The sequence below is a fragment of the Hippopotamus amphibius genome, chromosome 12, assembly GCF_030028045.1.
Source record: "Hippopotamus amphibius kiboko isolate mHipAmp2 chromosome 12, mHipAmp2.hap2, whole genome shotgun sequence".
In the NCBI taxonomy this organism is placed as follows: domain Eukaryota; kingdom Metazoa; phylum Chordata; class Mammalia; order Artiodactyla; family Hippopotamidae; genus Hippopotamus; species Hippopotamus amphibius.
The window spans coordinates 85054573-85067681 of NC_080197.1; the positions used below are offsets into that span (position 1 = coordinate 85054573).

Below are 13109 nucleotides of genomic sequence, written 5' to 3' on the forward strand. Positions count from 1 at the left end.
AATATCAATACAACCATATACTATTAGAATGGCTAACATCAAAATAATTGAGGATACCAAGGCACCAATATGGAGCAATTGGAATCCTCATACGCTGCTGGTGGAAACACAAAATGGTGCAACCAGTCTGCAAATGTGTGTGTGTACGTGTGTGTGTGTAACAATATGCAGTCTTATATACCTTCAACTACATCTACTTCTGGAAAAGTTTAAATACACAAAATAAACTTATTCTTCCAGATTTAAGTACCAGTTTACAGGAATATGGAATGACATCAGAGGATGCAATCACAAAAGCCACAGAGTAGAAAACTCTACAGGACAATTAACCTAGTTTATTTAAAAAATAAACGGCAAAAAAAAAAAAAAAAAAAAAAGGTGAAGGGCTAAATGATATAAAGGACATGATATTTAAAAGATATTCACCCAAATAAACATGCATGGACCTTATTTGGATCCTGAATTGAACAGATAAATAATAGAAATAAATAAGAATAAAGGGAAGCTTGAATGTTGACTAACCTTGGTGATTTTAAAGAATTACTGTTAAATGTTTAAGATATAAAAATAGCATTTGTGTCATTTTCTAAAGAGTCTACCATTTAGAGATAAATACTGAATTATCTACTGATGAAATCATATGACCTTTCTTCTGGAATTTCCTTTCACACAATTCAAGGTGATGAAGAAAATAGGTGGAGGTGTGGATGAAATACTGCTGGCCTTGAGATGATAATTTGCGAAATCTGAGTGATGGGCATCCATCCGTAATAGACCAATAGGGGTCTATTACATTGTTCTTATATTTTTCTCTCTGTTCACATTTTTACATAACAGGAAAAACATGTCAAATGTAACATATTTGTAATCACTGGGAAAATGGTAATCTTTCTATTAGGGCATAAGCAATCAATTGCTCTTAGATTTCCAAGTTCTCAGCTGTTACAAAAGATCAGATTGGAATTATGGATGAAATAACGATGGCCTTGATACAATAATTGTAAAATTGGGGTGATGGGCATGTACATTTCTGATACACAAGCCACACATATTGAATGTTTGAGACAAAGTCTAACTCCTAGCCTCAGTGAATTGAGAATAGTCTTGTTGTATTGCTATCAAAGATCAAAGGCAGAAGAATTTTTCCCTGGCTAAAGGAAGCCAAAAAAGCGTTCTTCATATTTTATAACTTTTCTAATAACCCATGTTGTGATCTCACTGTTTGTAAAGCCCAACTCTTCCCAATCTGCAGGCTCACCTTCCAGGACTGAGACCAGCCCATTCTTTCCTGTACACTGGCTGCTGGAAGCCTATCTCATACTTTTCCTCTCAGCTCTACCCTCCAGCCTCTCATGCCCTCCTCAGCCTCTTTGCCTTCAGGAACCATGAAGACTCAAAGCAGCAGCCGCCGTGGCTTCAGTGCCGGCTCAGCCAGAGTCCCTGGGGTCTGCCGCTCTGGCTTCAGCAGTGTGTCTGTGTCCCGCTCCAGGGGCGGGGGCGGTCTGGCTGGAGTGTGCGGAGGAGCGGGCTTCGGCAGCCGCAGCCTCTATGGCGTGGGGGGCTCCAGGAGGATCGCCATCGGAGGGGGCAGCTGTCTCATCGGTGGCGGATACGGTGGCAGAGTTGGAGGCGGCTTTGGCTTTGGTGGTGGAGCCGGGAGTGGATTTGGTTTTGGCGGTGGAGCTGGTGGTGGCTTTGGGCTCGGTGGCGGAGCTGGCTTTGCTGGTCGCTATGGGGGCTCTGGCTTCCCTATGTGCCCCACTTCCAGGAGGCATCCAAGAGGTTACCATCAGCTAGAGTCTCCTGACTCCCCTCAACCTGCAAATCAACCCCACCATCCAGAGGGTCAGGACCGAGGAGTGGGAGCAGATCAAGACCCTCAGCAACAAGTTTGCCTCCTTCATTGACAAGGTGAGCCAGGAGCACCTGCCCCCCACGGGGATTTCAGAGTCCCCAAACTGGAGACCCAACCAATGTGCTACCAGGGAGAGATGGAGGAGGGGACTCAGGCTACCTCTCCACTGGGATACAGGACAGGCTCCACGTGGGCCACAAGCAGAAGGTGATGGAAATCATTTACAACTACTGATCCCATAAATGTCCTCATTCATGCGTAGGAAGCGTTCACAACTCTTGATAACTCTTGAGCGAAGAACAGAAAATGAGAGAATGAAATGGATTAACACTTGCCACTAATGGGTCTACAATGGGATACAAAGAAAAGACCAGTCACTACCTACTCTGAGATTCCTGCCTACCTTTCCAGTAGGAAGAAAAAAGTAAAACAAACAAAGAGGAGAAAAAACAAAGAGGAGAAAAGAAAGTAAAATTATTTTCCATCCAGATGAGAAAACAAAACATTTGAGTTGTGCAAATATTTATAATTTGTCTAAAAAAAAAAGTTATCCCAGAAACAGAGCGTGACCATCTTTCAGGAATGTTTTAGAAGAGATACATGCACTAAATGGGAGTTTAGATTAGAACATAACTGTTAGATAACATTTAACATCTCTTTTACTGAGATCCTCTAGAAAATAAAAGCTTTGTATAATACATCAGGTAAAAACTGTTTTAAATTACATTTTTGATTGTGCTTGTTAGAAAAAAGATAGGAAGTGATGGAAAATCACTGATGGGCACAATTACTTATAGGGTAGGAGCAGCTCAAAGGTCTATGGGGGAGTTTCATCAGTGAGATCTGCCAGTTTAGAAGGAAGACGATCGGGGGAGCATACCTCCCAATCTGAGCCTCTGTATATTCTCTTAATAGACCAGCACTATGGACACCACCCCAGCCTGCTTGGAAACCTAGTACTACAGACACTTGTTACTTTCTTTCTATGTCTAGCAAATGACTCTCTCGCCTTCCTCCAGATGTGATTCCTGGAGCAGCAGAACAAGGGCCTGAACACCGAGTGGACCCTCCTTCAGGAGCAGGGATCCAAGGCCGTGAGGCTGACCCTGGTGCCCACCTTTGAGCAGTACATCAACAACCTCAGGTGGGGGAAGGCATGTCTTCTCTTCTTTAGTGGCTGTACTCAGAGCTCAGACACACCCACATGCAGGATCTGGTGGAGGACTTCAAGAACAAGTGAGTTATAAAGGGAAATGAGCTCAGTTTTCTGAAACCCACACTTCAAGTCTGTTAAGTGACTAGGTCCAACTGTGGGCATGATTGCTTAGGAAAAAAATATCCAATGAAAATAAAAATGATAAATTGTTGCCTAAGAAAAATCTGAATGAACAAAACGGCCAATGGACTTCATTACCAAGTATGTACTAGGGGGAAAGATGAGAGAGTACTCACTTCTTAGCCTCCTTGGACTGATAGTTCTATTCAAGAATTATCCATTTAATGAAAAATGTTGGGTCAAGACAGGCTTTTTCAAAATCCTTTACTCACTGGCTCAAGCATCTTTCCTCATCCTCTCTTCATGGAAATGAAGGAGAAATCAATAAGCCTGCAACAGAACTGAATGAACCTGTAACACTGACAAAAGTGAGCCTAGTAATATTAGGTGTCCCCTTTCCTTTACTGAAGGCTGTAAGAGCCTACACCTGGGAGGAGAAGATATTGGGTTGGCTGGGAGTGGGAGTCAACGGACTCTGAGTTGTTCCTCCTTTCCCAGGATGTGGATGCTGCATGAGTGAGGTTGAACTGCACACCAAGATAAATACCCTTAGTGATCAAATCAATCTCTTACATTCCTACTTTGAGATGGTGAGCACCTCACCCTGTTTGATTGTTGGTTTGTTTATTTTTTTGCTTGAGAGTCTGAGTGGATAGAATGCTTGGGAGTTGGATCTCATAGATGTATCACTGGAAGCAGAGGTACTAACAATCCATATCTGGTAGGAGTGCTCTTAGATGCAATCCCACAGCTCAGACATTTCTCTGGTCCTCTCCATGGACAACCTTAATCTGGACCCGGATAGCATCGTCTCTGAGGTCAAAGGCCTACATGGGGAGATTGCGCAAATGAGGCAGGTTGAGGCCAAGTCCTTACACTAGACCAAGGTGAGCAGTTGCCAGCAACAGGAGAGGAATCATATGTTCCCCCCCACCCCCTCAGTTGCACCAGCCTACTGTAGTTTTTTGAGTGGAGTCTGAAACACAAAGACACTGGATGATTTCATAGGATGTCTGTCATTGCTCAGTTCATGCAGACAATTAAAGAATTTACAATTAGGCCCATTGAATAAAAAAAAGAGTTTAATGACATTGTCCTACTGAGTTTTGCCTTCAGCCTCTTCCTGATTGTGAAATCCCATAGATATTACGAAGAATATCACTAGTGTATTGAAAAAGTAGGTGCTCAATGATCTTACAGAGCTAGTCAGTTGTGCAGCAGCAAACAATCTTGTGCCGTCTACTTTTTCTAGAGGTGGCACATGGTTTGGTGTGAGTTTATTAGATGGCTGGGAATTGAAAGCCATTTTTGGTATATGAAAGCCCGTAAACACTGCATGTCCCCCCACGCAGACTGCTTCTCTACACATCTGGACTACAGTGTAAGGAGCTGCAGGTCAAGGTAGACAGACAAAGGGATGACCCATATAATGCCAACCACAAGACTGCTGAGCTCAACCACATCATCTAGAGACTGATCTGAGATAGACCATGGCCACAGGCAGGCAGCCAGCTCCAGTGGCTATGGCAGTGTCCGTGGGGTCAGCAGTGGCTTACGTGTGGGCAGAGGCAGTGTCTACCCCTACAGCAGTGGTTGCAGCATTGGAGGTGATTTCAGTTCTGGCAGTGGCAGAGGCATGGGGGTGGCCTCAGCTCCTCCGGGGGCAGCAGTTCCACCATCGTATGCACCACCACCTCCTCCTCCAGGAGGAAGAGCTACAAGCACTGAAGTCCTCCTGTTGGTACTTGGTCCCACGTTATCGCAGGTCCCTTGTCCAGCTGCATCACCCTCTGCTCAGGATGCTGCTTCTCTCCTGCCTTCTTCTCTGACCTCTTTAGGCCTATGATTTAGAGCTGAAGTGGCTAAGTCCTCATTTCCTCTGTCTGTGCAGGCTTCACCCAAGCTCCCTTTACTCACCATCAGAAGGTTAACAATCAGTGTCCCAAACATATGTAGACATCCTATTGATTTTCCCATCTTATTATCAGTCTCATCAGTTTACCGTGATTCTGGGAAGAAAATGATCTATGCCCTCCTTGAAAACTGAAACTCAGTCTAGATCATGCTAACAGAGCAGGGAATCTTCCCTTTAATTTTAAATGTCCTGCCCCTTCTAGCTAAACTCAGGAGCTCCCCACAGAACAAATAAGTTATCCTCCCATGCAGTGTCCCTAAATGGTATTGACACCACCTGCTCAGGTGCAGTTATATCCCTACAATGTTTTTCTGTGCTCTCTTTGCTTTCTTTTGTTGTGTTGAATAGAGCAGATTTCTAATATAAAGATTCTGTGTTAGATTGTATTGTTGATCATGTATTGGTTCTGCATCTTTCTCATTCCACCCAGTGACCCTCATCTTTGGAGAACCACCTCTCAGCCCTTCCGACAATGTACCCTGCTTCATACCCCACTCTATCAGTCAACATCATGTGATACTCAGCCTGTGGAAGGATGACTACCAACTACTATTCAGCCCTCTTCTGTTCAGGGCTTTTTCTCAAAATGAAGTCTTTGAAAAAGCATTAGGAAAGAAAGAAGCTAATGCTTTTCCAAAGACTCCGTTTTGAGAAAAAGCCCTGAATGGCAGAGGGCTGAATAGTAGTTGGTAGTCATCCATCCACAGCTGGGGTCCTGGAAGTTGGATCAACATGATCTAATAACTGAGGGGGGTTATTTTTCCACCTCCATCACTTGGTGGCTTGGTCCACACCCTGATCTGTAAGACTCTCTCAGATATACCCTTCACAGTTACCACCCACCACTGGGAAAACACTCAACTGATCCAGCAGAACAGAGGCTAGTAGGAAGGTGAAATATTTGATTTCTCATTGTGATAATACAGACGTTTGATACAGCATCTGTGACGTATCAGTTGAAGCCATTGGTACAGAAAAGGAAAATCCCAGATCTTGGTGGATGGATTTAAAGCCACATGGTGCTAAATGAGTTGGAATGGATTTCCTTTTATCCAAAGATACTGGGAGAGGTGCAGGGGTGGACCTCCAGCCCTTCCTGGCTTTGCTTGCCCTCTGGTGGAGATGCTATTGCGCTGAAGTGATAAGAGCAAACATGGGAGTGGGCTCCTCCCCTCAGTGGTGCGTCTGCTGCCTCATGACATCAGCTGGTGACATACCCCACACCAAGGGCGGACACCAAGCGGTATCACCCTTGAGCCTGAGCATCTCAGCCCGCACTGGGAGGATGAGGAGGGACTGCTTTTGCCCAAGCTGGCACAGCACACTGCTCTCTCCTCCCCCAGCTCTGGACTCCATCCAAGCTTTATTTTGTCTTTCCTCCTCCTGAGAGCTTTACCAGTCTCTGCAGCCTTATTTTCCCCAGTCTGACTTCTTGTTTATCCCTGGGTCATGTGGGAGTGATGAGAGGAGCCTTTAGCCTACATTACCCTCATCTCAAAACATGTTTTCCAAACCTCATTATTTGCTTATATATGCTCTATGTCACTGAGCAACCCAGCAAAGTCACTCAGCAATACAGTGTAAGGTTACCTGTGGCAAAACTAGCTTCTAGACACTACAGATAATTTAAAGGCAGGCAGAAGCATTATTAAGAGCAGGTTAGATTCAACTGAATTACGTGCCTACTCTTGGAAAAAAAGCCTCTCACCTGACAAAGCCAGAACTACACCCATAAGTGCGCACACACACACACACACAGTGTAAATTAAGAGGCAAGAGTGGTGCAAAGTATGAAGGTACATGAAGAATGGCGGGTTCAGTGTCAGAGAGCCTGAGCAAGTGCCAATTCCTTCAAGTGAAGGGCAATTTTTTAAAATGTAGGGAAACCACATTTTAGAACTAAACCCATAAAATACCATGATACCTAAACAACCTTATCAGGGTACCACGTATAGGTACTAATCTCGTAGAGACAGTAAATGCTCCACTTTTTCTTTACTGTCTCTGCGAGATTAGTACCTATACGATGCACAACTCTATGAATGTGTGAAAAGCCACTGAATTATACACTTTAAATGGGTGAATTGTATGGTATGTGAATTATATCTCAGTAAAGATGTTAAAAGTAAAAAACAAACAAAAAACAAGCAAACAAAAGAACTCCATTTATTGAAGACCAACACCCCCTCAATCATTGCAGAAAGAACCTCCACAAATCTCATGACTTCTCTGGAGAGAGGATTTCCTTGTTTACCATTGGACCACAGAAGCCCTTTGATAATGAGTTGAATTCCTCCTGTTGAGGTTAAGTGTATTCCCTGGTGGCTGCAACGATGCCAAAGAAACAGATTGGCCTCCTTGCATCAGGCCTTTCCCCTCCCCTCACAGCTCCTAGTTCCCAATTCCTTTGTCATTTTCACCTCTGGGCTCACTCCAGGTTGGCCAGCTCTTGCTTACCAAACCAGTGCTCGGGGCAAACGGAAAGCACTTTGAAGCATTCCTTTAAAAGGAACTAGTGTTTCTCACAGGCCTGATGGGAGCATATCCAGAATATCCACAGGGGCTGCGGAGGTGGGGTGGGGGGGGAGGTGGTAGAGAACCACACAGAGGGCACTGAGGCATCTGCCCGTGGGATCATATACCATTGCAGCCCTTTTCCAGGAAGGCAGGTGAGAGCGATGTCCTGGCTGCTCAGTGTAACCTGCATCACAGACATGGCGCTGGCCTGGTCCATGAAAACTATTTTATCCCATCAGATTCCAGAAATACACATGGTTTTGCAGAGGACTTTTTCCTAAAAGCCCTCCAGGGAAGCTGCGTATCAATCGATCACATTTTGAGTGTACACAATGAGAGTTGGCCAGTTGGAAGAGTCCTCTGCTGAGTCCTTCTTCAAAGAGATGAATTCTTCCGCAATAACAAGCCAGGGATCTTAATTTTTCATCCCTCTGTGTCAGGGCTTTTGAATATTTATGCTCTTAAAGCAGAGCCTGGAGAGCTACCTGTTCTCCAGTCACCTGGAGTCAATCACTCCCAGCTTAATGGCTCTCGGTTTCGCAACACCACTGTCACTGTCACCATCCGCACATCAGCGTGTGCTCACTCGGTGCCCCCAGGTCAGCTGGGTGCCAGGCAGTCCAGAATGAGGCAGGGACTCCAAGGCCAAGGCTGGATGCCCCATGGGCCCGGCCCTCCAGGGAATGGTGGAAAATACAGCCCCACATCCAAAAGCTCCTGCCTGTGGAAATACCCAGGTAAATAACTTGTCACCGAGATGTTTCAGACAGGAACACAGCTTTACAGACAAGGTGCGTGTGTGTTCAGCAGATCAGTGTAATCCCACTTCAAGGATCCGTGGATGGATTCACTCTGTGATTTATCAATGAGAAATGTTAAACCACCCCAGCTCCTCCAGCCTCTCTTTCCATGCTCAGGTGGCTGTGTCCTCTTGTGTGCACCCAAAACGTGGTCCTTGGAGCCAACAGGGAGAGCAAGGCTCGTCTACAGCCCTCAACACCCATCCTGTGTTCAGTCATGCCACTTACTGTTTGAATTTCATCTTTTTAAATTCTGTTGTATGCCACTTTATACGACTTTCATAGTTTCATATATGTACATCAATGTTATCTTCCTCACAGCCCATCAAGCCCCTGGGGGTGGGAATCGTGCAGAACCTTTTATCCAGCAGGGAGCAGGGTGGCATAGGCACAAGCCCTGTGCTAGGAGACTGGTGACAAGAGTCCTGGCTCCAAATTTACTCTCAACTTCTCATGGGACTCTGGGCCTCACTCTCCTTGTCCATAAATAGGGACCTCTGTAACACACACTTCGTGAACTTTTCAGGAGCCAAGGTGAACAGCAAGGGCCTGGAGTCCAGACCCCAAGGTCATGGCCTGGCCTCCTGGACACCCGGCAAGTGTGTCAGAGCTCCTCTCGCACATCGTGTGCCTACGCCTATTCATACGGCGACACTATCGCCATGGTCCGTTCCCAGGATGTGTCGGTGATGGGACCCCCTTCACTCTCATATCCCAGTGCCGAGCACATTGTAAGTTCCACAAATATTTGTTGAATGAATAAACGAACAACTACATCTTGTCTGAAGGCTCAGGTCAGGATAACTGGGGCTGAGAGGATGAGCCTAGAAAGCAGGAAGGAAGAAAGTGTTTCCGTGACGTCCATGTTCGTGAGACACTCCGCGCAGCCCAGCGCGGGGGTGAGGCTGACCCTTCCAGCTTTTACTTCCCAGCTGGTGACACACACCCCCACTCTCAACAGCAACCCCCAAGCCCAGTAACGAGCCAATGGGATGATGTAAAGAGCCTCCCTTGGTGCTCTAGTATCGCCCAGCCCACCCAGCCTGTGCCCACAGGCCATGGCATTGTGCCACGTTTACCGCGCCAGGATTCCTAGGTAGTGTGTTCCTCTGTTTGCAGACAGCCCAGGAGGAGCCTCAGGGGCGTCCCATTTCTCCCCCACCTTCCTCTCCCAGCAGCGTCCATGTTTGGCAGCTCTTCCTCAGCACCAACCAGAGAGACTTGGTGAAGTGCCCCCTCCTGGGGACAAGGGAGGCTATAAAAGTGGGCAGAGGCGGATGGCCAAGACACACTGGAATCCTTCCGGATGCTTTCTGTGGGCATGCACTGCAAGGGCCCTTGAGACACTGGCATCATACCACCCCCTCCCTCCCGGAAGCACCCCAGCTGTGCTTCCCAGGCAAAAGGGGCGTTTCTTACCAGCTCTGTGGTGTGAGGGAGGCTCAGGGCAATTGGCATCAGAAGGGATTAGGAGCTCTGGCTGGTCTACCAGATGGCTGTGTGGTCTTCGGTGGTTCCTGTCCTTGGTGTGTCCTTCTAAGCTTCCTTCAGCTCTAAAGATTGACTCTGCTCCTTCACTCCACCTCTCTATCCTGACGCATTCAGTCAACACCACATTCATGTGTAGACTGTCATCTTGCAAATGTTCTTAAGACGAGAGTGTCCATGTGTACATCCATGCTTTGTACATACACATCTGTTGGGTGTGTCTGAAGCTCTTGATTGTGGAGGGAAGGGGCTGCTCCATCTTGCTTCTCTTAAGCACAAGCTTGAATGGAAAGGGTACCCCAGTTTGCTGCTAAAATTGATGAAGGGGCCCTGAGGGCCATCTGCCCACCTGCACCAAGCTCTGCACCTGCCCATCGAATCTGGGCTAGAGTGAAAGGCCTGGTGATGTGGGCAGTGGAGGGGAGCAGATTAGGTAAGATCTGGCTGAGAGAAAGTACACATCCCAAGTCCTGAATCTCAGTAGTTTCCTGAAGTCGGCTGGCACCTTTAGTCCCTTTGGAGAGGAATTGTTACCCCTGAATGCAGGAGCAAAGGGGCCAGGTGGTGGAGGTTCTGACCTCCGTAGAGGCAGGCTGGGTGGTGCCTGTTAGAGATGCCAAGTGTTGAGGAAGTCGGCTGCCCCGGCAGGAACAGTCAAGGTTGAAGAGTGTTTCTGGTGGGATGTCTCAGGTATCACTGCAACAGAATTATCATCTCTATACTCAGTCCCCAGGAGTTGTAAGACTCAGGTTGTGACTGTACCTCCAAATGGCCCCAACCCCCTTTCTCTTTCAGTGTGAGCTCCAGGAGGGAACGGGTTTGTCTGCTTTGTTCACTGCTATGTCTCCTGTGCCTGGACCAGTGAACATCTGGCATATAGCAGGTGCTAATAAATAGTTTTTAGCTGCAGGTAGAACCCCTCAGGACAGTAGGAGAGGGCTGCCTGTGAGGGATCTAGCATACTGAGGGATTGGGGGTGGGTGGCTGGGTCCTGGGGTCTCAGACACTGTACCCAGGGATCCTGGCTCTCAACATCAGCCAGCTTGCTCTAGAGGATGACCCAATCCCCTCTGCCCCCTCTAGTCTGCCCTTCTCTGGCCCTGGCCTGGTTGGAAGCCAAAGCTCCTTGGTGTGCCCCCCACTCCTGTGGTCTTAGGAGGTGTGCCTCCATGTTTTCCTCCCCTCTTCCCCTAACCTCAAGCCCTGGTTGCCACCTCGGGTCAGTCTCCTTGAAATCCACCACAGCTAAAAGCCTCGGCATCCCTCTGAGAATGGGAGAGACCACCCCGAGCAGAAGGTGCAGGAACAAGGAAGTGGAGGAGCTTGGCACGCCCAGCCTTGGGCATCAGAGCCCATACCATAGCTTTTGAATCACCAATCCCCAAACCTCAAGAAAATTCCTCCCAGATAGACCCAACAATACAGGGTTGGAGAGACTCAGGAGATTTGCAGAACAGAAAGGGCTATGTTCCTAAAGTCTTCTTTAAATTAGATAACCTATGTCCAGTGAACTATAGTTACAATTCTCTGTAGGGTACTAGGAGGCAGGGCAGGGCGAAGGGGACACACCCCACACCCCAAGCCTCCAGACCACCAGGAAGCCAAAGCAGGTGGGAAAATATGCTAAGGTGCAAGCCAAACACAGGCCTGCTCAGGGAACCGGTGCGAAGGGGCTGGTCGTTGGGCACAGTTTATCTGAGAGGGGTGCTTGGGGGAGAGTTCAAAGCAGAATTATAAAGGAGGTTAAAAATCGAAACAAAAAACCTCGTTGGCAGGACAAAAAGCAGGGGTGTTCATAGTCTCTAAGCTCTGAGGTTTTAAAGTGGGAGGCTGGGGTGTCCTAGGCATTCATGTAGACATCGACCAGGGTAAAGGTCACAGTGAAGGTCAAAGGTCACAGGAGTGGGAGTGAAGGAGAAAGAGAGGTAAGCCTTAACTATGTCCATCTACTTCACCAAACTCAGCAAGTAAGACAATCTAGCTTTGGAAACAAGGGTCCAGGTGGGAAAATTAGAAGAGGGAAGGAAGGAAGGAAGTGGGCAACCCCGGACAAGAGGTGATGGCCAAGGGAAACAGGATTAGAAATGGGATGAGACGGCAATGCCTGGAATAGGCTCCCAGGAGAGGGTTTGGGAAAGAAAGGCATGACCCAGGAGGGAAGGCAGGCTGGAGCAGCTTCCACAAGGGAAGCTTGATGGACAAGAGCTGCGGTGACCCCCATTCTGATGGATGGGCCAGCCTTGACCCTTCGCCAGCTTTTGCTCCCCAGAAAGCTCTGAAGAGTGTACTCAACATGTCTCAGGAGACAAGTGTCCCTTCTTCTGGGAGAAAGATTATCATGCCACGAGTACAGAAAACAAAGACAATTATTCTCCTCACTGCAGAGGTGGGCACCACCCCAGCTGGGATCTGGACGCGTTGGCAACCAGGTGAGAGAATTCCTGTGCTCCTCCCGGCCTGTATCAACAGAAGCTATGATTCACGGGTACCCTGTGGAAACTGAGACTCTCAAACAACCTCTCAGTGGAGGTGAGGGCCACTCTCTCACCTCAGCTCCAAGGAGGAAATAGCCCAGAGAACAGAGAACCACCGCTCTGAGTGCCAAGCTTCTGTTCCAGGCTGGCAAGCGTCTGGCACCCATCCGCTGCACCTCTGAAAGGACCCCTGTGCGGAGAGACCATGGAATGTGGCTCTACTTCCCTCTAGCTAGGCAGTGTCGGTCTCCTTCATTCACCACGTGGGGACTCCGTTTCCTCATCCACTAAACGGAGACGGAAGACATTTCAGCTCCTCTCTCCCCCTGCCATCCTTCAAAGCCACTGCAAAAAGTGAGACATCGGCAAGACAAAAGAAGATCTAACAATTTCTCTGTCTGACTCCTCCTCCCCCGCCCCACCCCCTGGAGGTGAGATGCAGATAAAAGGGGATGAGACAACTTAGAGACTCCTTATCAATTTAGACTGATAGGGGCTGGAGGACACAGGAACAAGACCCAACAGGGATCGCTAAAAACTTCCCTTTTAGAACTGCTTTTGCTTAAAACTGAGTCATTTTGCGGTATATCTGAAACATTGTAAATCAACTAGACTTCAATTTTTAAAAAATCCAAAAAATAAAAAATAAAAGAACTGCTTTTACTGCCTCCCATAGGGTTTGGGTCATCGTGTTTTCATTTTCACTTGTCTCTAGGTAGTTTTTGATTTCCTCTCTAATTTTTTCCTTGGTACATTGATTACTTAGTAGCATATTGTTTAGCCT

At 47.4% G+C, this 13109-nt stretch overlaps 1 pseudogene; it reads left to right on the forward strand.

Moving 5' to 3' along the window:
- The first annotated feature begins 1385 nt into the window (after positions 1–1385).
- LOC130834082 (keratin, type II cytoskeletal 6A-like) lies at positions 1386–9343 on the forward strand (annotated as a pseudogene).
- Positions 9344–13109: the final 3766 nt, after the last annotated feature.